Source organism: Triturus cristatus, chromosome 4_2, assembly GCF_964204655.1.
Source record: "Triturus cristatus chromosome 4_2, aTriCri1.1, whole genome shotgun sequence".
Taxonomy (NCBI): domain Eukaryota; kingdom Metazoa; phylum Chordata; class Amphibia; order Caudata; family Salamandridae; genus Triturus; species Triturus cristatus.
In genome coordinates this window covers 937,590,903-937,615,800 of record NC_140586.1, presented here as the reverse complement: position 1 = coordinate 937,615,800, position 24,898 = coordinate 937,590,903, and the positions used below count along the sequence as shown (strand labels likewise).

Below are 24,898 nucleotides of genomic sequence, written 5' to 3'. Positions count from 1 at the left end.
CGTTGAGGAAGCTGCCGCTCGAGTAAAAACCTACTCGAGCGGCAGAAAACTACAGCTCGCACTGTGCAAGATGCCGTTTTCAATGATTGCACAGTGCTGGTTGCTTGTCCGCACTGTGCAATCATTGAAAACAACATCTTGCACAGTGCGAACAGGGTACTATGCAGTTCGCGAAGTGCTACGCGTAGCTCGCGAAGTGCACTTTGCGTAGCTGCGCCTAGTGCTACTTCGCAAACTACGCCCAGGCTTATATACTAGGGACTCATAAGGCACCACAGTATGCAATCACTAGTGCACCTAATATGCACTCCATTTTGTTTAGAGACAAGAGAGGCTGGGGCCCTGATTAGCAGGGTCTCAGCCAAACTATAGCCAGAAATCAGTGTAAACATTAAAAAAAAAAGTGGGGGCAACATAAGAGGCAGATCCTACTCTCCTACACATTCCTTTTCCTGCCCTTCTTTTCGAGCTCTGGTTCCCTCGCCTATAGATTTATTTATTTCGTATTTTATCTGATATATATATATTATTTACTTTACTCCACCCTTTGCGTTTTTCTTTCTGTACCGGTCTTATTTCTCTTCCCAGGCCTCTTCTGCTTTGGGAGCTCGCTCATCTTCCTGTTTAGAGCGGAGAGGCCAAGAAGAGAGACTGAAAGTCCTGCAATCATCTGCAAAGTCAGGAACCCTGCAAACATATGGACCCACTGAAGAGACCTCATACAGACATACACACTCTGCAAAGGCAACCCTACCCTCTTCACACGCACACACATCCAACCTACATACATGAAACCTCCTGCTGAGGCACTTTAAGAATGCACAGACATGTATGATCAACTGTTTCACAGGCCCCTTACCTGGCAGGTGCAATAATGTGTGTACACACACACACACACACACACACAACACACACACACGTGCAGCAGAAACACCATCTCTTCTACAGACAATGCCATAAGCCAACATACTCCACAACAAACTATTGCAGTGACTGAAGCTTTGGTCTAGGCTGAGAGATGGAAACAGAGGGAAAACCGCCCTCACGTTACTTTGTAATGCTTGCATGTTTCCATTACTTTCATGTTTTATATCACAAAACCTTGATTTACAAACCTGTGCTGAATATGCCCAGCTAGCAGCCCATCTGGACAAGGAGGAGGGGTCCTGATCCAGTCACGTATTATGATCAGTGAGGATAATTAAGTGGAGACAAACCGGTTCGACATTGAAATCCTCTGGCTTTGAGTCTCTGCGACCTCCCCTTGAAGCTTTGACTAACAGTGTCACATCGGGCCCCTCACACCTCCCCGATGAGGAAGACTCTAGATATACATAAAGCATTCTCTCTTCATAAATAAAAAATCACAGAAGAGCAGACAGAATATGAGTGATAGAATCCATCAAGATTTATCTCAAATTCACGAATATTCCACAAAATTGATGCATCAATAGCGCAGAAAACAAGTCAATAACTAAAATGAATTTTTACATTAACTAATCAGTTCACTAACACTGGTAGGAAACAAGGAATTGGTGCGTCAAAAGTATAAGATACATCCTATATTTAAAAATGATTACACGTTTGATTACACATTCAAAGATGCACAGACTGACAAAAAAGATTTCATAGTTATTCACACCGCTAGTTAAATCAAACCTGCGGAAACATGTTACCAGAAGCATCCTCAAACCTACGCATGAAAGGAATTCTTAAGCTACTGAAGTCACTTTTTGAGCTAAAACTCTCTAGCTGCGATTTGTTTCATAGGTTTGGCTAATTACTACAGAATATCTGGATCATTTGAGGTTAGGAGGAAACTTTATTCAGAGATTCTCACACTAGCTTTCTTTAAAAAGAAATATTTTCATTTAAAGGGCCCTAATACATTGAAAATGTTGCTCAGCTCATAACTCTTGGCAAATTGCAGCTCTGTTATCCTTTTATCTGTCACCTCAGTGTTAGCAACTTGGCGTCACAGAAATTGATGACCTCCTTACTCTGTGCATTTCAGTGAGAGCTAGGGACAGCTGTCTTGTTGACCAATCAAACTACCTTTTAAATAAGTTGGAGCATCCCCAGTGCCCTCCGCCTAGGTTGAAAAGTTGGTTCTCAGTGAACACCCACCATGCCATACAAGACAGGAAGGCATTATTGATCCTGCACTCATCTGAAGTCAAGTCATGTGATCGGCCTGGCAATCACACAGCTGCAGCTCTGCGACCTTCATTATTGATCCTGCACTCTTTTGAATTGAAGAACTTGGCCTGGATCATCATTTGTTCCACATCAGAGCTTCAGAGGTAAATGTCATGCACTGCAAGGGTTAACCCAGAGAGCTGCAGATCACATTTTCCTACTTTCACTTCTACTGCTTTTCTAAACTGTTCTCTGGCCGCTGTCACAGAACCATTAATGATGCATAAACTGACCAAAACCACAGCCAGCTCTGAAGAATGTTCATTTTGTGCGTGTCAAATTGTTTTGAGTGTGTTGGGTTTATATGTTTTATTACTAATCTCTAAAATTAGCTGAAAGTACCATGTTTAGTCCAATCATTGTTCATGGTGTTGATTTTAAAGGTAGCATGGTCAGGTGTGCGTGGATTTCTCTCGTTATAACTCTCTCACAGAATAAAAACCAACAATGTTTCTATACTGCTAGTCTTACAATGGGTTCCCTGATATTTCATGTCTTTCCTAGATGTAGAGAAATAAAAAAAAAGCAGAGAATAGACAATTTTATATTTTTTCAAATATATATGTTTTTCTCCTTTCCTACTAGTTCAGTCTTCTATACTCTGCTTTTTATCAGCTGGTATTTGAATGTCCTGCATTATTGTAATTTTATAATATTCTATAATTCCTTCATCTCACAATAACTAATTTTTTTGACCGGAATGGTTTTGACCCCGTGTGTGTTCGCTGATGGTGTTTTAGGCCTGATAAATATATATATAGATCTTCCCACATTCATTGCACTTGATTGGTTTTTCCCCTGTGTATGTTCTCTGATGCTCATTTACGTGTGAAAATTGACTATAGCTCTTCAGACATTCACTGGAATGACATGGTTTTTCCCCAGTGTGTGTTCGCTGATGCTTTTCTAGGCTTGATAATTGACAAAACCTCTTCACGCATTCACTGCAATGATATGGTTTTTCTCCAGTGTGTATTCTCTGATGGAGTTTTAGGTATGATAAATATATAAAGCTCTTCCCACATTCGCTGCACTTGAATGGTTTTCCCCGGTGTGTGTTCGTTGATGATACATTAATGAAGAAGAGTCACTAAAACTACTTCCACATTCACTGCACTTGAATGTTTTTTTCCCCAGTGTGTGTGTACTGATGCTGTTTGAGGTTTGTTAATCGACAAAAGCTCTTCACACATTCACTGCACTTGTATGGTTTTTCCCCTGTGTGATTTCTCTGATGGTATTTTAAGTCTGTTAATCGACTAAACCTCTTCACACATTCACTGCACTTAAATGGTTTTTCCCCTGTGTGTGTTCGCTGATGATTCCTTAATGTTGAAGATTCACTAAAACTATTTCCACATTCACTGCAGTGGTATGGTTTTTCCCCCGTGTGTGTTCTCTGATGATTCCTTAATATTGACGAATTCCTAAAACTACTTCCACATTCACTGCAATCATATGGTTTTTCTCCAGTGTGTATTCGTTGATGAACTTTTAATGTTGATGAGTCACTAAAACTACTTCCACATTCACTGCAATGATATGGTTTTTCTCCTGTGTGTGTTCTCTGATGCTTTTTTAGGTGTGATAATTGACAAAAGCTCTTCAGACATTCACTGCAATGATATGGTTTTTCCCCTGTGTGTGTTTGTTGATGATACATTAATCCTGAAGAGGAACTAAAACTACTTTCACATTCACTGCAATGGTATGGTTTTTCTCCAGTGTGTGTTCGTTGATGAACTTTTAATGTTGATGAGTCACTAAAACTACTTCCACATTCACTGCAGTGATATGATTTTTCCCCTGTGTGTGTTCTCTGATGCTTTTTTCGGTGTGATAAATGACTAAAGCTCTTCAGACATTCACTGCAATGATATGGTTTTTCTCCAGTGTGCGTTCTCTGATGGAGTTTTAGGTGTGATAAATATATAAAGCTCTTCTCACATTCATTGCACTTGAATGGTTTTTCCCCTGTGTGTGTTCCCTGATGCTGTTTTAGGTGTGCAGATTGACTAAAGCTCTTCACACATTCCTTGCATTTGTATGGCTTTTCCCCTATGTGTGTTCTCTGATGCCGTTTCAGGCCTGGTAAATATATAAAGCTCTTCCCACATTCACTGCACTTAAATGGCTTTTCACCTGTGTGTGATCGCTGATGACTTCTGAGTTTAGATGATTCTGTAAAACTACTTCCACATTCACTGAAGGCGTATGTTTTTTCTTTCTTGGTTAGTGTCTCGGAGTCAGGTATGTATTTTTCTACATCTCTTGACTGTGCTTCCTGAAGGGTCAACATGACAGAAAAAGCACTTGTGTTATTCTCATGCTCCCTGTATGTGTGTGGTATTTTGCACATTTGCGTTCCCACTAAACACTAAAGTGCAAAGGTCACCAAATATTCGTCACACTCATAACATGTGTAAGGCTTCTTTGTGGGCGATAGTGTCTTTAGACTGGAAAATGGTTCTGCGAGCTTGTGAGTAAAGATCCATTGTCCTTCTGGTTGGTGCACACTGGGACAGTACTCTGTGTTTTATATAGCAGAACCCCCATTTCTTTTAACTTTCAGTTAACTGCGCTTTTCGCTGGTTGCTTTGGAATGGCCTGAAAGAGTTTACAATACACCTCTAGCACTGAATGGTGGTCTGATATCACTTTAGGAAGCAGAGCACTGCAGTAACCAACTCATGATCAGAGCTGGTACTGGACATGTTTACACAAGAAGTGGTTGATCAGTGTTGTCCTAATTTTCTAAAGGTCATTTCTTCATCTTGAGGCACGGAGGTGCACAGCTGAGACTCGTAGAACCACCGAATTGCCCTTGACGGTACTTCCAAGATCTGTCAGTTTATGTTCAGGTTCGGCTGTCTCCGATGGCACTTATGTTTTACTGATTACTGGAACTCAATGTTTCTGACTTTGCTTTTGCAGATTTCCAGTATTATCTTCATTATTCTTAAACATGTTGTACAGTCAAGGATTGTTTTCTGTCGGATGTACAGAGATTTAAATTACTTAAATGGAAAATACCGGCATGCACATACACAATTTTTAATTGATTGTAAAAGCATCTTGTTTATTACTATTGTTGAAACTTATGAAGGCATATTTAACCATACAGAGATATTTACATAAAAGTTCCTTTAAACATGCCACAATCTTATTTATTTCAGCAAAGGTGTTCATAGAGTAACTTAGCAAAAAAAGGGCGCTCGCATAGCACTCGTATAGTAGTTACAGCTTTGGGTAGATGCATATGGTCAAGGTTTTGTTAAAACAAGAACAGCTCTTGGAGTAAGAGATGGATCCGAATTTCCAATTGCATCCTAGGCCACTGTTCATCCCATCCCCTTATCCCTCTACTCTATCTTCCTAATTGCATAATCTAGTTTGACCTAATGTATTTCAACAGCTGGATCCTCTCTTCAGGATTAGCTGATTTCCACCTAGTTATCGCATGCATATAACGCTGGGAAGCACAAAAAAGAAAGAGTACCCTCTTCTCTCTGGACATCTTCTGTCATAATGCTGCTGTTTAATGGGTTGCCTTTGTAGAACGGAGTCATGGAACTTTCCTCCAACCACCCCTGGATTTGCTCCATCCCTTCCTTCCTTCATCTGACCATACCCCCTTCTCCTCAACTCCCCTCAACTTCCCCCCATGTGAGCATGTAGTACTCTGGTCCCTCCCCTCTTTCCACTCTGGAAATTTGGTGCCCTTAGTCATGGATTCCCTTTTTCAAAGATCACTAGACTCTAAACTGGTTCCAGCCGGCTGTAATTCCTACACTATCATATACCCCCCTAAACTATCTAATAGCGTTTTTACGAACTTCAAACACAAACTTTTCAAATGCTACCCAGAAACCCTTATTTCCACCCCCTATGTCTGCACGAATAAAGGAGTTTCCATAAGTGACCTTATCTTTTACACCAAAAGACCGCACAATGAAGGAAAGCTCTATGCTCTCTGCTCCGGATCACTACATCCACTAAAGAGCCCCATGGTCTCAGACTCTGGGTAACTACCTCTATCGTTTGCCGAGCAGAAGCAACCATCTCCCTTTATAATAATGGGATTTTCCTCAGACAAGCATTTGAACGCAACCTAGAACTACTTGATGAAATTTTCCTCACTCATCAAACTCTCTATAATGAAGAAAGTTCTGTATCCTCCCCTCTCCACACTACTTGTATTGCTCCACCCCTTTCTCCTCCTCCCCATCCACCTTCATGAGATTACCGAACAGCATTCATTTACCATTACCCTTGCCGCTTGATTCAACCAACAGTTGTCGTCATAATAGTCTGATCCCTCTCCACACCCCTAGAGCAGTGACCACTGAAATACACAGACTAGATACAAACACCATCACCTCATCTCTGCACCTGACCTCTGAACATTCCCCCGCTGTCACCACTGATAAGTCTGTGACACCCCCTTTGGACCAAACTATGACACTTGCTATATGGGAACCCCCTAACTTGACCAATAACATGGTTCTGATCTCCTCATCAACCAGTTTATGAGTCCCACACCCCCACTCCTCAATCATGACTCCAGCTCTATTCCCCCTCCCCTGGTTCTCCAAACACAGCTTCTCACTAACACCATAGACCAGAGCACCCTCTCTCCTGGCCCCCTGACCCACATCACGACCACCTGTTCCCACATTACTATTTACTTCAAACTCACTGAGATCTCGCAGGACCTTCATCAATTTAAGGCTAAGGTTCAAAGCCTAATATCCCTCACCTCCGAGCTCGTTAATTGTTGGTGTCCCATGAGGCCGATGGGTAAAAATAGACACTCCCTTTAGCAATCTAATAACAATCATGTTAGACAGATGTCACCCCGCACATCCAATGGGATCTCAGCAATCGCAACATCTCCTCATTTGACCTGGAAGACAATTCCCTACCCCAACGCCTCCACCCGACACATCAGGATGAAAGATACTCTTTCGGACAACAATATTTACTCCCTCCTCCTTCAGTCGAATCCACATAGAGATCCTAGGCCCAATCCCAGAGCAATAAACAATTCCAACTTCAAGCAAATTCCCAAAACTCAGGCTGCCTCCGCTGTCGCCATACCCCACCTGAAATGTACGCTGCTCAATTGCAGATCGGCATCTAAACAGACAGTGGATATTGCTGACCTTATCCTAACTCATGATCTTTACCTTATAGTCCTGACTGAAACTTGGCTAAATGACTCCTTCATACCAACGCTCGACATTCTAGTACCGCCCAGCTATGACATCATCAGATTAGATAGACCAAACAGACCTGGTGGAGGTATCCCCTGTACTCACTACAATAATCTCTCTGTGAAGCAAGCACAAAACGTTACTCTCATCTCGTGTGAATATCTAGGCATTGATATCCTGAGTAAAGATAGAACTTGATACAAATTGCATGCGTTTTACCACCCTTCAGGAGATTACCTCTCATAGAATGAACAAATTATGGAAATCATCACAACCAACTCTGGTGTATACTGCGCCCAAATTCTCCCGGGTGACTTTAACCTCTACTGCAATGACCCAAATGACATATTAGTGATTAGCCTAAAAACCTTCCTAGCTCACCTAAACTTGATCCAAATATGCGAAAGTCCTACCTACAACCTGGGAGCGACCCTAGATCTAATTATCTCAAAAGTTAATTCCATTCAACTTGAAGCTATCATTCCATGTGATTGGACAGACCACCACTGAATCACTTTGCTCATCACTGAATCGCTGTCCTCAAAAAAGGTTCAAATTAAAAAAAAACAGACACTGGAAAAGGAACCCTCGAAACATACACCTGAATGAACTGACATCTATCAGCAATTACATCCTACCCCCTCCATAGGACATGTCAGATGTCCAGGACCTTACTGTTCATGACACTAATTCAAAGACAAACATTCTAGACTCTATGGCACCCCTCAAACTAAAAAGAGTATCCGCCAAAGACTCCAAGCCTTGGTACAATGCTAGTCTAAACGCTGAAAGATGCAATCTGAGATTGGCTGAATGGTCATGGAGATTCTCCTCCTCACTCGAACACCTCCAGCACCTGAGATCTCTAAGAATCATTTACAACAAAAACACATACATAGCTCAAAAGCAAATGTCTTTAGGAAACAGCTAAACAATGCCAGGAACTGACCTAAAAACAGTTTGAACTCGTGAAATTGCAATCCAACAGGAAACTCAACCTGCTTTCTGGGTCTAATCTGCAGCCTAGCCGCTAAGAATTTGCAGCCTTCTTCCTGGAAAAGACAAAAAATAAATTGAAAGTGACTTAAAGACTGGATTGGATCTCCCCCCGACGCCTTCACACGTCAGACCCCACCCGCCTATTTGGCCTGAGCGTCCAGCACACACCCCCAAAAATATTGCAGCATGGTGTTCATTCAAATCCTTTGATGAAATGACCATACTACAAATCCTATCAACATTTAAACCTTCAAAGCACTTCAGCGATCCGCTTCCTTCAAATCTCTTCATTGAGATTAAAACCTCTCTTGTAGGAGAGTAGGATCTGCACTTGTGTTGCCCCCACTTTTTTTCTGATGTATACACTGGTTTCTGGCTATAGTCTGGCTGGGTCCCTGCTAATCAGGGCCCCAGTCTAACTGATCTCTCTAAAGAACTTGGAGTGCATATTAGATGCACTAGTGATTGGATACTGTGGTACCTTATCAGCCCCTAGTATATGGTACCTTAGGTACCTAGGGCATTGGTACTTCACAGGCCTACCAGGGGCTGCAGCATGTATTATGCCACCCCTGGGAAGCACTCACAATCTGACACCACAGGCCTGCTACTGCAGCCTGTGTGAGGTAGTGTTAGCACTCCTCACTGAGGTATAGGTTCCTATATCTCACCATACACACACATATAAACCTATCAGTCACCCCTATGGTAGGCCCTATCAATCCCAAGGGCAGGGTGCTTGGTTTACTATGTGAGGGGGTGCTCCTGCCTGAGCAGGGCCCCTCTGCAGCTGGCAGAGTCTATTCTCTGCTGCTGTTTGTGGATGCGGTTAAACCATATACTCTTAAGTGCATTATTACCTCGCGGTAAATGCTAACTTTGGAATGACTGCATCAAAACATGTCGTGTTTGGTGTCAAACAACTTGGAATCCTACACCCACACCAGTAACTGGTGTGGGAGTATGATCCCACCCTTCTAGAGGGGACGACATGTACACCCTGTACTACACGGTAGAAATCATCTAGAGCCCTGGCATCACATAATGGATGCCACCAGCACAGACACCGGGCTGCCCTCCTGCTGCTGACCGAAACTCGCAGTCGAGGGAGCCCAACAAAGGGTTTCCTGTCACAGGGAGGTGTCACCACCTCCCAGACAGGATTTAGTGTATTGGAGCTGGGTGGGTGCACTCTTAGAGTGCTTTGAAGTCCTGCACTGGGGGAGCAGTAGGCTCCTCTGTGCATATGCCAGCTCAAACCGGTTCAGGGGCTACCTGCCCCTGCTCTGGCGCGAAACTGGACAAAAGGAAGTGGGTGTAACCACCCACTACCCTGACCCTCCTAGAGGAGTGGTCATAGAGCTAGTCCCTCCCATCTTTTCACTATAAGATACCACACATTGCCAATGCAATTTAGATTACACCTGGACGACGCTCAACGAAGAAGAATCCTGGCCCTTCAACTTTCTACTATCTTTAGAAGACCGAAGGATCTCCCTTGGAGTCAAGGAGTGACTCCCCTGCTTGGCAGGCACCTAAAGGACTGAACAACGGTTGCAAACTTTACCGCTCCCGCCGGAGCCCGAAGTCCCTGCGTCCCCTGAAGCTGATTTCCTGACCTCTCGTTGGCCATTTTGAGTCCCCAGCGAAGCTGTGGCGTCTGGACCCCACGAGTGACGAGGTACAGCAATACCAAGGAACCGTGCACTAATTTCGAGTGCAAGCCCTGAACGACGAACTACAAATTTGTGCTTTGGACTACTTAATGTCCAAGTCCCTAGCAGGTCTGGAACCCAAGATCAGCGGCCTACCTCGTCCCGAGTGACCGTGGGCTGCTCCTGAAGTTTCCCTGCAAAGGCGTCTTTGCGGTTGCTTGCCCGTTGGCTAGTAGCCCGCCCGAAGACTTTCTGAACTGCTCCAAGGGTTCGCCTGGTTGCTCTGGGCCTGCCCTCACTTACCCTTGCTGGGTAAGTCCATCGGACCTTGCTGGTCTGAACCATCCAAGATCTTCATTCTACACGAGACTTGCAGTTGCCAAGGTTTGTTGGCTCTGATCCGAGTGCCGACACCGCCATCAGCTGCAGACGTCGTGGGACCCTCCAAATCCAGCTGCTGGTCTTCCTCGATCTCTCCTGGACCACGTGGGCGAAGAGACAAACCACCATCAGCGACGTGAAGAGACTCGACAGTTGTGGTCAGCTATCCTGAAGGCCACCGGTCACTGGCAAGTGACTCTGAACTCTGTCCCCTCAATTTCTAGGTCGCCTGCAACTCCAATCCATCGTTGGATTTCCACGGACACTTCACCCGACGACACCAGCAGCAAGACTTCACCGATTCCCATTGAAAGCAGCATCGCGACCCGACACCAAAGGACACCTCTGCACCCGGCTTCCCTGGGTGAGGTAACTCTGGCATAACGGTGCCCAAGTGCGCATTGGCTATCGAAGTACTTACCCTGTAAGTTGTTTGCTTGTTGTCCATTCCGAAGTGCCCTAGAACTGTAAAATACAAACCGCGGCATTTGCCATTGAAACGCATTGAAACCTGCGTGCGTGTTTAGATACTGCAATCCTGTGGGCTGATTACTTACCTGTAAACACTGCAGCAGTGAAGCCCCAGCGATTCCCAAGGCCCTAGGCACCTTACTTTTGCAAGTCGAGTTTGTTATACCACTATTTTAGTATATGGTCTGGTACGCCCCTAGGGCTACAGCCATATTTGTGCTTAATTTATTGAGAACTGTTGATCTTATTAATGTTTACCTGGCTCTAATCTCATAAAGAGATTAGTAGAGTATATTTAGAAATAAATACATATATATTTGATATATATACCTGTGTGGTGTCTTTTCATTTGATAATTCAAGGGATTATAAAGGTAAAACAAGCTGCTTTACATTCCTCAGAGACTTAGCCTGAAGGCTGCTCTCCACAGCTACCACTAGGATAGCTTTCTTTAAAAGGTTGTCTTTAAACCTATCTACCAAGAGTCGAATTGGACTGGTGCAAGGTGGCCACTATAACTAGTGACCAGCATATGCCAGGCCAACTTCTCACATTGGTGGGCAGCGTGTGGGATTCCAGCTTGCCATTGTTTTACCAGAAAATCTCTATTTGAATTACTAACTGAAAACCACTTAAGGTACTCAAGGTACATATAAAGTCAAGCTAGTATCAATAAGTTCTACTGAACTTAGAGCTGTTTGTGAAGGGACAAGCACACCCTTGCTACAGCTCAAGCTAGGTTTAGTAGGCCACAACTAGTGTAGGTAGTACAACACTGCACAACACTAGTATGCCTCACCAGGATGGAGCCAGTGGGTCCATCCCATCTCAGTACAAAGATATAGCCTACACTGAGCTGAAGACCTTATGCTTTGCAAGAAATCTGAGGGTGGGCAGGAGTCCCTCATCACAACACCTGATAGATCTGCTAGTAGCAGATGACCTGAGACAAGCTCTAGGAGCTGGTGGGTCTGGATCAGGGGGTGGGTCACACATAGTCTCTGGGTCTGATGATGAAAATCAAGATGCCCTGGACTATGTGGGTGAAGGGCCAGACCCAGATGGGTCTGAAGAGAATAGAGGAAATCTCCCTAAGAGAGCTGACAAAGTGGGAGACAGGCCTAGGTCCCTCTCAAGGGACTCTGACAGGTCATACCACTCTGGAAGAGAATCTATTCCACAGATGAACTCCAACTTTCCCAGGGAGACCTCCTCTGACAGAAGGTTCAAGATGCTCCAGTATGAGGAAGCTAGGCTTGCCCTCAGAACCAAGCAATTGGCCTTAGATAGGGAAGCCTTCGAGCTCCAAAGAGCTTCAAAGAAGGAGGGGTTAGATACCCCTGGTGGCAGCAACAGTGTCCCTAGAGGCAGAGATTACATGCCAGATCATAGGAACCTGTCCAAGGTTGTTCCTCCCTACCAGAGTGGGGATGATATCCACAAATGGATAACTGCTATGGAGAGGGCCTGTAAAGTTCAACAGGTCCCCCAGAAACAGTGGGCAGCAATCTTGTGGCTCTCCTTTTCAGACAAAGGGAGAGACAAGCTCCTCACTGTTAGAGAAGAGGATGCTAATGATTATGAAGCCCTGAAGAATGCTTTGATAGATGGGATTGGCTTAACCACTGAACAGTACAGGTTGAAGTTCGGAGACACCCAAAAAGCACAGACTCAGGATTGGACTGACTTTGTTGATTGTGCAACTAAGGCTCTAGAAGGTTGGCTGGTGGGTAGTAGAGTAACTGATTTTAAGGGATTGTATAATCTTATAATGAGAGAACAGATCCTTAATAACTGCCAGAACCAGTTGTTGCATCAGTACCTGGTGGACTCTGAACTGACCTCTCCCCAAGAATTGGGAAAGAAGGCAGACAAATGGGTCAGAACCAGGGTGAATCAGAAAAACCAGAACCAAGGTGGTGACACTAAGAAGCAAGATCCTAAAGGCTCAGATAAGGGTGGGGATAAATCTAAAGATCAGAAGTCTTCACAAGGGCCCCAAAAATCTGCAACTGGTGGGGAGTCACAATCCAACAAGGGAAAAGGCCAAAAGAAGCCCTGGTGCAAATTCTGTAAACAGAAAGGGCACTGGACTTCTGACTGTACAAAGTCCAAAGACCAAACCACCACCACTCCAGCCCCTAAGGCAACTGTTCCCCCTAGTACAGCAAGTGGTGGAGGTAATACTCAGAATAAGGGTGTAGTAGGGTTGACCCTGGGTTCTGATGTGGACTCTGGCCTAGTCAGAGTACCAACACAGGCAATGCTAGTTTGTGAGGGAGACCTTGATATGTCCTTCCTAGTGAGCCCCAGTAATCTGGGCAAATACAAACAGCAGCCTATCATAAATGGCAAACAGGCTTTGGCATTTAGGGACACAGGTGCTAGTGTCACCATGGTGGCAGAGGATCTAGTGGACCCTACACAGATCATCCTGGGTGAAATGTACCAGGTAACCAATACTAGCAACACCAGGACCAACCATAGCCTGGCAGTTGTTAATTTCTCCTGGGGAGGGGTAACTGGCCTCAAAAAGGTAGTAGTCAGTGCAGACCTCCCTGTCGAATGTTTGTTGGGCAATGATCTAGAGACTTCAGCCTGGTCTGAAGTAGAATTATGGACTCATGCTGAGATGTTGGGCATACCTGCAGAGGTATTTGCTGTGACCAGGTCACAAGCCAAAATGCATAAAGCTGAACCAGCTCTGGATCCTGAAACTATGGACCAGGTGCTACCCAAGAGGAAGAGCAGTAGGGTTAAGGCTGGGCCTTCCCCTCTGGCTCAGATCTCAGATTCCCCTCCTGAGGGAGGAGAAGCAGAGCCTGAAGAAGGAACTGCCCCAGAGGAACTTGAGCCTGGTCAGGTTGAGTTCTTGGGGGCAGGGGGCCCTTCCAGGGAAGATCTGAGCAAAGAGCAACAGTGCTGCTCCACTCTTGAACCCCTCAGACAGCAGGCTGCTGCTGAGGCTGCTGGGAGTGCTAGTGGGTCCCATAAGGTTTATTGGGATGAGGGGCTCCTATATTCTGAGGCTAGGGAGCCTACCCCTGGAGCCACCAGGAGGTTGGTGATTCCTCAGAAGTTTAGGGGGTTCCTCTTGACCCTAGCACATGATATCCCATTGGCAGGTCACTTGGGCCAAAACAAGACCTGGGACAGGCTTGTACCACATTTTCATTGGCCACACATGTCTGAAGACACAAAGGAGTTTTGTCGCTCCTGTGTCACTTGTCAAGCCAGTGGCAAGACAGGTGGCACCACAAAGGCCCCCCTGATACCACTACCTGTGGTGGGGGTTCCCTTTGAGAGGGTAGGGATTGATATAGTTGGTCCCCTTGACCCTTCAACTGCATCTGGGCACAGATTTATACTGGTGGTAGTGGATCATGCCACCAGGTATCCAGAAGCTATTCCCCTCAGGACTACCACAGCCCCTGTGGTAGCAAGAGCCCTCATTGGAGTATTCTCCAGGGTGGGTTTTCCTAAGGAGGTCATCTCTGACAGAGGTTCCAACTTTATGTCAGGATATCTAACTGCAATGTGGAAGGAGTGTGGTGTAAACTACAAATTCACTACTCCCTATCACCCACAATGCAATGGGTTAGTTGAGAGATTCAACAAAACCCTAAAGGGAATGATTAAAGGACTCCCAGAGAAGCTTAGGCAAAAATGGGACCTTTTACTTCCCTGCCTTCTGTTTGCATACATGGAGGTTCCTCAGAAGGGGGTTGGCTACAGCCCTTTTGAACTTCTGTTTGGGCACCCTGTTAGAGGACCATTATGTCTGGTGAAAGAGGGATGGGAGTTACCTCTCAAACCTCCCAAACAAGATGTAGTGGACTATGTACTTGGTCTCCGCTCCAGGATGGCTGAGTACATGAAGAAGGCCAGTAAAAACCTTGAGGCAAGCCAGGAACTCCAAAAAGCTTGGCATGACCAAAAGGCTGTCTTGACTGTTTACCAGCCAGGCCAGAAAGTGTGGGTGTTGGAGCCTGTGGCCCCAGCAGCCCTCCAGGACAAACGGAGTGGCCCCCATACAATTGTTGAAAAGAAGGGAGAGGTCACCCACTTGGTAGATCTTGGTACTCCCAGGAGCCCTCTTAGAGTGCTCCATGTCAACAGACTTAAGCCATATGTGGACAGGGCTGACATGAGCTTGTTAATGGCAACTGATGAGGACCAGGAGGAGGAGAGTGACCCTCTCCTTGACCTGCTCTCACAGAACCCTGAAGATGGGTCAGTTGATGGTGTTGCTTTGGCAAGCAGCCTCACTGAACATCAACAAACTGAATGTAGACAAGTGCTACAGCAGTTTAGACATATGTTTATCCTGACCCCAAGTCAGACTTCCTGGTGCAACCATGAGGTGGACAATGGAGACAGTCTGCCTGTAAAGAGTAAAATCTGCAGGCAACCTGACCATGTCAGGGACTGTATCAGGACTGAAGTCCAGAAGATGTTGGAGCTAGGTGTTATTGAGCCCTCAGATAGCCCTTGGGCTAGCCCAGTAGTACTTGTCCCAAAACCTCACACCCAGGGCGGTAAGAAAGAGATGAGGTTTTGTGTTGACTACAGGGGCCTCAATGCAGTCACCAGGACTGATGCCTACCCAATCCCAAGGGCAGATGAACTAATAGACACTTTGGCCTCAGCCAAGTATCTAAGTACATTTGACCTTACAGCAGGCTATTGGCAAATCAAGTTAGCTGATGATGCCAAGGCAAAAACAGCATTTTCGACCCCTGGTGGGCACTATCACTTTGTGGTAATGCCCTTTGGTTTGAAGAATGCACCTGCCACATTTCAGAGGTTGGTGAATAAAGTTCTGACTGGGATGGAAACCTATTGCTCAGCATATCTTGATGACATTGCTGTCTATAGTTCCACCTGGCAGGATCACCTGGTCCACCTCAGAAATGTACTGGAGGCCCTGCAGAAAGCAGGCCTCACTATCAAGGCCACTAAGTGCCAGATAGGGCAGAGTCAGGTTGTGTACCTGGGCCACCTTGTAGGTGGAGGCCAGGTTCAACCATTACAGAGCAAGATCCAGACCATAATGGACTGGGTAGCTCCAACCACCCAGACACAGGTGAGAGCCTTCTTGGGCCTGACTGGGTATTACAGGAGGTTTGTTAAGGGATATGGATCTATAGTGACCCCCTTAAATGATCTTACCTCCAAGAAAATGCCAAAAAAGGTTCAGTGGACAGCTAGCTGTCAAAAGGCATTTGATGACCTCAAGCAGGCAATGTGCACTGCCCCCATCTTACAGAGTCCAGATTATAAAAAGAAGTTCATTGTCCAAACAGATGCTTCAGAGCTGGGTGTGGGAGCTGTACTGTCTCAACTTAATAAGGAAGGTCAAGACCAGCCAGTAGCTTTCATAAGCAGAAGGCTGACCCCTAGAGAGCAACGTTGGTCAGCCATTGAGAGGGAGGCCTTTGCTGTGGTGTGGGCCCTGAAGAAGCTGAGGCCATACTTGTTTGGCACTCACTTTATAGTTCAGACTGACCATAAGCCCCTCCTCTGGCTCAAACAGATGAAAGGTGAAAATCCTAAACTGCTCAGGTGGTCCATTTCCCTACAGGGGGTGGACTATACAGTGGAACATAGACCTGGGACCCAACATGCCAATGCAGATGGACTCTCAAGGTATTTCCACTTAGAACATGAAGACTCAACTGGTCAAGGTTAGTTTAATGTCCCTGCGTTTGGGGGGGGGGGTTGTGTAGGAGAGTAGGATCTGCACTTGTGTTGCCCCCACTTTTTTTCTGATGTATACACTGGTTTCTGGCTATAGTCTGGCTGGGTCCCTGCTAATCAGGGCCCCAGTCTAACTGATCTCTCTAAACAACTTGGTGTGCATATTAGATGCACTAGTGATTGGATACTGTGGTACCTTATCAGCCCCTAGTATATGGTACCTTAGGTACCTAGGGCATTGGTACTTCACAGGCCTACAAGGGGCTGCAGCATGTATTATGCCACCCCTGGGAAGCACTCACAATCTGACACCACAGGCCTGCTACTGCAGCCTGTGTGAGGTAGTGTTAGCACTCCTCACTGAGGTATAGGTTCCTATATCTCACCATACACACACATATAAACCTATCAGTCACCCCTATGGTAGGCCCTATCAATCCCAAGGGTAGGGTGCTTGGTTTACTATGTGAGGGGGTGCTCCTGCCTGAGCAGGACCCCTCTGCAGCTGGCAGAGTCTATTCTCTGCTGCTGTTTGTGGATGCGGTTAAACCATATACTCTTAAGTGCATTATTACCTCGCGGTAAATGCTAACTTTGGAATGACTGCATCAAAACATATCGTGTTTGGTGTCAAACAACTTGGAATCCTACACCCACACCAGTAACTGGTGTGGGAGTAGGATCCCACCCTTCTAGAGGGGACGACATGTACACCCTGTACTACACGGTAGAAATCATCTAGAGCCCTGGCATCACAAAATGGATGCCACCAGCACAGACACCGGGCTGCCCCCCTGCTGCTGACCGAAACTCGCAGAGGAGAGAGCTCAACAAAGGGTTTCCTGTCACAGGGAGGTGTCACCACCTCCCAGACAGGATTTAGTGTATTGGAGCTGGGTGGGTGCACTCTTAGAGTGCTTTGAAGTCCTGCACTGGGGGAGCAGTAGGCTCCTCTGTGCATATGCCAGCTCAAACCGGTTCAGGGGCTGCCTGCCCCTGTCCTGGCACGAAACTGGACAAAGGGAAATGGGTGTAACCACCCACTACCCTGGCCCTCCTAGAGGAGTGGCCATAGAGCTAGTCCCTCCCATCTTATCAGTATAAGATACCACACATTGCCAATGCAATTTAGATTACACCTGGACGACGCTCAACGAAGAAGAATCCTGGCCCTTCAACTTTCTACTATCTTTAGAAGATCGAAGGATCTCCCTTGGAGTCAAGGAGTGACTCCCCTGCTTGGCAGGCACCTAAAGGACTGAACAACGGTTGCAAACTTTACCGCTCCCGCCGGAGCCCGAAGTCCCTGTGTCCCCTGAAGCTGATTTCCTGACCTTTCGTCGGCCATTTTGAGTCCCCAGCGAAGCTGTGGCGTCTGGACTTCACGAGTGACGAGGTACAGCAATACCAGGGAACCGTGCACTAATTTCGAGTGCAAGCCATGAACGACGAACTACAAACTTGTGCTTTGGACCACTTAATGTCCAAGTCCCTAGCAGGTCTGGAACCCAAGATCAGCGGCCTACCTCGTCCCGAGTGACCGTGGGCTGCTCCTGAAGTTTCCCTGCGAAGGCGTCTTTGCGGTTGCTTGCCCGTTGGCTAGTAGCCCGCCCGAAGACTTTCTGAACTGCTCCAAGGGTTCGCCTGGTTGCTCTGGGCCTGCCCTCACTTACCCTCGCTGGGTAAGTCCATCGGACCTTGCTGGTCTGAACCATCCAAGATCTTCATTCTACACGAGACTTGCAGTTGCCAAGGTTTGTTGGCTCTGATCCGAGTGCTGACACCGCCATCAGCTGCAGACGTCGTGGGACCCTCCAAATCCAGCTGTTGGTCTTCCTCGATCTCTCCTGGACCACGTGGGCGAAGAGACAAACCACCATCAGCGACGTGAAGAGACTCGACAGTTGTGGTCAGCTATCCTGAAGGCCACCGGTCACTGGCAAGTGACTCTGAACTCTGTCCCCTCAATTTCTAGGTCGCCTGAAACTCCAATCCATCGTTGGATTTCCACGGACACTTCACCCGACGACACCAGCAGCAAGACTTCACCGATTCCCATTGAAAGCAGCATCGCGACCCGACACCAAAGGACACCTCTGCACCCGGCTTCCCTGGGTGAGGTATCTCTGGCATTACGGTGCCCAAGTGCGCATTGGCTATCGAAGTACTTACCCTGTAAGTTGTTTGCTTGTTGTCCATTCCGAAGTGCCCTAGAACTGTAAAATACAAACCGCGACATTTGCCATTGAAACGCATTGAAACCCGCGTGCGTGTTTAGACACTGCACGCGTCTCCTGTGGGCTGATTACTTACCTGTAAACACTGCAGCAGTGAAGCCCCAGCGATTCCCAAGGCCCTAGACCCCTTACTTTTGCAAGTCGAGTTTGTTATACCACTATTTTAGTATATGGTCTGGTACGTCCCTAGGGCTACAGCCATATTTGTGCTTAATTTATTGAGAACTGTTGATATTATTAATGTTTACCTGGCTCTAATCTCATAAAGAGATTAGTAGAGTATATTTAGAAATAAATACATATATATTTGATATATATACCTGTGTGGTGTCTTTTCATTTGGTAATTCAAGAGATTATAAGGTAAAACAAGCTGCTTTACATTCCTCAGAGACTTAGCCTGAAGGCTGCTCTCCACAGCTACCACTAGGATAGCTTTCTTTAAAAGGTTGTCTTTAAACCTATCTACCAAGAGTCGAATTGGACTGGTGCAAGGTGGCCACTATAACTAGTGACCAGCATATGCCAGGCCAACTTCTCACATCTCTTCTCCCACTCTGAACCAAAATAGTAAATGATTCATTAATTCAAGGCACTCTTCAAACAGTTTCAATTCTGGACAGATAACCCCCATTCTTAAAAACTCACGGCGGAACACACTGATCTAAATAACTTCTGCCCTATCTCTAGCATCCCGACTCTTTCAAAGCTCCTCTATAAATGTGCCCATACCCAGCTATGCAATCGCATAGAGCAATTCCAACTCTTAAACCAATTCCAATCCGCATTCCTTCAGGCAAGCAGCACTGAATCAGCCCTGACTCACATCGTTGATGACGTGTTACAAATGCTTGATAAAAATGAATCCTGCCTTTTCAGCGTCCTTGACCTCTCATCAGCATTTGATACGGTCAAACATGACAGCCTCCTTGACTTACTAGAAAGCAGGATGGGGCTTACTTTCAAATGGGGATCTTAAGGAAAATCAAACCCTTCCTCCCCTCGATGACTTCAAGTCAGTTGCTCAAGCCCTAGTGATTTCCAGACTGGACTATGGAAATGTAACCCTTTGTGGCCTTCCTAGAACAAAGTTGGCCCCCCTTAATTAAGCTGCAAGGCTTATTACTGGATCTGAATGCAATAACCACATTACACCTTATTTGAAATCACTTAACTGGCTCCCTTACGAGGCACAAATTAATTATTAAATTGCCAGCATGACACACAAAGCCATACACTCCAACACTCGAGGTACTTTGCACAAAAAATGGAGGTGCCTGGTGACTCTAGAACCTCATTCTTTCCACAAGATGGAGAATGCACCAGAACAGTGCACGCTGCACATAACACAAAGATAAAGTGTGTTCTGCGACTCTCACACATGCCCGCAAGTACACAGTCCCTACACAGCTTTTACATAGGCCCACATGCTAAGCAATGCTTTTCAAATACACACAAAATGCCATAAGCACAGCTCAACAATGTAAAATCGAATTAATTCATGGTGTGAAACCCACCAGCAAATGATCCAAAGCGTGCTGCAGGCTACAAGGGTCTTTACTATCTCAGCTGCGTTACACAACAGCAGAGTTTGCTTTACCAAAGTGTTCTTCCTTCGAAAAAGGTGCTATTCATGTGGTATTTGTACAGCCGAACCTAACCAATAAGCAACAGAGCTCCCTATCGGGTCCAAGGCAGGGACAGAGTCAACAAGTGATAGGTGAGGCAGCTGGATAGTGGATTGTTACTGCATTGTGCCCGAAGAGTCTGAAACTAGCAGCATGTGTGCTAATTCCTCAGCAGCTTCTCCTCTATGACAGGTAGAGCGGGTGCAGGCCCAGATCAGACAGAAATAATACATTTATAGCTCAGTAGTATTCTAAGATCAAGAACTGGGTAGTAGGATGCTGGCTTCCAATAACACAGAGCTGAGCACCCTACCTTAGCCAATCTTTATACATTGTTTGAAGAACAGGGCAACAGGAAGGTATGTTAAATGCCAACCATTAACCCTTCACCAGCTGCACACCGGGACGGCATTGGCTAGATGGAACGCTGTGCTCTCGCAACCGCTCAAGTCATGCATGCGGGCGCTACAACATGTTGCAAAGGGTTACTTGAACCCTTGATTCCAAATCACAAAGTTTAACTACACACATCACACTTATCTCTCCCCCCACTGTATCCAGCTCATGTTTCCTGATTCGAAACCAGAGTGCCCGCACTGTAAACTGGCTGATGCCAGCTTCTAACATATGGTGTGGGAGTGCTCACCACTACAGGTGTCATGGCTCGAGGTTACAACCACCATAGTGGAACCCGCAGACCATACACTGTCACCTACTCCTGAATCCTGCCTGCTAGGCCTTCGCCCTAAAGCAAAGGGGAGCAAACATTTACACCGGTTGATAGACCTTGCATACGTACTTTTCAAGCGCCAAATAGAAATGTCTTGGAAAGCAGCCTCTGTGCTGGACACTAAGAGGCAGCTGCATACTCTCCTGCACTGTGCACGAGCAGAGGCCAACACACTACACATGCTACTCACTAGAGGAGTGGGGAGAGTGGGTGGGGTGAACTGGGATATGTATATCCTTAACCTAGAAGCCAAGAACAATATTCGACCACCATGAAGGAACAATGTGTGGGACCCCATGAATGCATAACTTCTGTACAAATGTACCCAAGTATGATGTATATCCTCCTGTCCATGCGATCTCTGTTTCCCTGTAGACGGTGGGGCCGGGAGCCGCGCCGGCAGATTACATGGATTAGACATCATGTTGATCTACGCTTATGTGATACCTACAGCCTACCCCTTACACCTACTTCCTTATAATTTATTGTTTTATTAACGCACTGCCTGCTATTAGGATTGGCATGTTTTGTAGTACTCACCGTCCTCCTCGCCTTGCGATCACCCTTTACCTTAGTAGATCTTGCTCCGACACTGATGTAAATGGCAATGCTGCCCAACCATGATGTGTTTACATATGTCACATATATTATGTCATTGATGCTCCCTGCAACCTGCATCCCTCAATGAGTTTCCTTTTGTTGATGTTTTAAAAGAATAATTTTTAAAAAAAACTTTCACCAGCTGCAATCAAATATTAATAAGATAATGAGATGCCAACATACCTCCATCCTGCACATCCCGGGACTAGACTGCTGGAGAGCGATCAATGGGAAATGAGACAGGTTTGGAGGTGAGCAAAACACTGAAACATTACCTGAAAGAGCAAATTCAAAAAAGAGAGTTAGGAGAAAATAGATGGACATTAGAAATGGCAATAGGGACAAGCAAGAGAAGGAAACAAACTCAACATTCTTTGGATAAACACCAGCCCTGAGAATCTTTACAGAGCAAAAATGTTTTAAAAGTTAGTAAAACACTGCAAAAATACCACAATTTCGAATCCATAGAAACTGAAAACAGAAAAGCACATGCATCTTGTTTTTAATGAGCATCATCAGAGAAGAGGACTTGCTGCATGCATGGGAGGATTAACTAAGAGATCTAGTGTGTCATGATGGTGCACCAGGTGGAGTTTTCTGTAGTCATGCATTCCAATGGGCTCTGGGAAGTGCAGTCTTTTTATAATTGTGTTTAGCGTGGATGCTGATAAAGCTAGAGATGAAATGCATAATACTCGAGACTTTCTGACTCTTTACACTTAGGAAAATCTAAATTCTGAGCATGCATAAAACACATAATGTGAAGTGCGCACTTGGATGAGAACAAACAGATGGCATCCAAAGCAGATGGCAGAGAAGAGCAAAAGGTAAAGGAAGAGAAAGAAGCTCATTGGATGTGGCATGAGGCAGGGATGTCTCATTTCACCCATACTCTTCCTGATAGACCTAGAGCCCCTCACATTCACCCTATGCTGCTCAGAAGACATTTGGGGAACTGAAACCAAAGCCAACAACCTGGAAATGATGCTGTAAGCAGACAACATACCCCTTACTTTAGCCTCTGCCAGCACTCATGTCCACCATATCAGACTTTACAGCGTTTTTCAGGTGCAAAATGAACTGGAACAAAAGTTGGGAAACAGAGACGTTACATTAATACCGCAACAGGGAATAACATACAATTCCCCAGCAGCTTGCCTCCAAGGCGGATTTCCTAAACCTAAAGCCAATATGATTTCCTCAGGATTTGCAGATATAGCCCTTGCTGGTGGCTGACTACCTGCCCCCAATCACTGTGTCCTGCTGCTGGACTGACCATGAATGGAGAAGGGGCTGAAAACACGGTCAGCGGCCATTGAACAGACAAAGAGGAGGAGAAGTGGTCATTCCACGGGGACTCCAGCTGTGGCAGCTGGGCACAGGGGGATCGAACTTGGCTCTCTCCCCCACTGCTGCCGGCTCTCCTGAGAGAGGAGACAGGCTGAGAATACCTGTCAAGACCCCAGAGTGGAGCGTGAGGGTGGATGTCACCCACTGACACTTCCGTTGGTGCCGCGAGAGGTGGATAGGCACCACTCTCATCTTTAGCCTTCTCTATACGCGAGGCAGCCTTCCCCTCGCACCAATTCTGACCCACTGTGTGAGTCTAAGAGTGATGAGGACCAACCAGGCGATGACGAAGGATAAAGACGGCCTACTCCTTGCTGACAGACACAAAGGTGAGGAGTGGGGGATGGCATTGATCTGCCCCTGCACCGCAACGGTGACAACCAATAGCCCTGGAGAAGCAACTGAGGACGTGTGAGTGCCCAAGGCAGCAAATACTCATGATGGATATTGGATTGCCAACATGGTGAAGGAGAAGGCTGCAGGGGGCCAGGGACAGATAGATAAATACACCAAAACAGGTGGCACATAGCGGCTAGGTAGAGGGAGGAGTACAGGGCCTCCCCTCATGCCACAGGCAGAGACAGTTTCCCCAGCAGCAGGTCACCAAGTGATCAAAGACAACCAAAAAAGACTTAACTGATAAGATTTATGGGGTGGAGGTCTCACTCCCCCGTCTATACGTATCCTCATGAGCTATGGAGGTAGAGGGGCGCATTTCCTCCCTGGAAGATGTGGCAGACGCCACAAAAGCATAAAAGACTGAATGAGCTGACGACACTCCTCAAACACCGCATGAAAGATGCAGAAAGCCGAACATCCAGAAATAATCTGCGGCTGGTGGGACTGCCAAAGGGCGCAGAGGACAACAAACCGGGTAGACTGGTTTAAAACATGAATTCCAGACAGAGAGCTATCCCCGTGCTTTAATATAGAGAGGGCTCACAGGGCGCATGCCCCAAGACTGCCTCTGTCATCCTCTGGAGGAAAGTACCCTTTTTGGATGGTCACCCACACAATTTTTGCTCCAAATGCTGTTGGTTATGACTCTGAAAGTGCACTGGAGCAGGCTGAAATTGCTATATGTGATGCATCTCCAATTTGCAAGGGCTTTAACCCCCTTATAAGTCCCTAGTACATAGTATCAACGGTACCCAGGGTATGGGTGTTAAAGGGGTCACCAGGGCCTGAAGCACTATTTGTGCCACCCTGAGTAGCCCAAGTAAACTACTAACAAGAGGCCTGCCATTACAGACTGCAGAAGAGTGTAAACTGCTTGATCCCAACTCTGCCTTCACCATGTGTGGCAAAGTCAAACACGATTTTTAATATATGTCAGTCACCCCTAAAGAAGGTCTCCTGAGGCAGACAAATGGCTTGGCTTGCTTTGGCCCGAGGATCCAAGTATACTCAGAGCTGAGCTAAAGCTCATTCACTGGCTCGCCCACTTCTATAAAATATTGGAAATCAAGGGCACAAAGACATAGTAAGGATATTATTTGACTATCTACAAAAAAATTGATGAAGCAGGAGTACCAACACCACGGAGCAGAACTTGTTTCAAGATTCATAACTTTCTCACTACACTATATTTTAGTGAGTGTATTATGGGACTGATAGTTCTCTCCCCAAGGGTCAAATGAAACTATCATTGTTTTACAGCGCAGTTTTATCGTCACATTCCTACTACCAGTCTTTAGTTTGATTTAAGTTTCCATCTGAGCGCTTGTGCTTTC

General features: G+C 46.0%; 1 pseudogene across 1 annotated transcript in view; it reads right to left on the bottom strand.

Moving 5' to 3' along the window:
- Positions 1-1,386: 1,386 nt before the first annotated feature.
- The window catches only part of LOC146838974 (uncharacterized), a 48,342-nt pseudogene continuing 24,830 nt past the window's right edge, over positions 1,387-24,898 (bottom strand). The window contains exons 2-3 of the transcript XR_014960739.1: positions 21,999-22,090; positions 1,387-5,189 (exon numbers count right to left, since the gene is read on the bottom strand). The product of XR_014960739.1 is annotated as an uncharacterized LOC146838974 (transcript). The remainder of the gene's footprint in view (positions 5,190-21,998; positions 22,091-24,898) is intronic.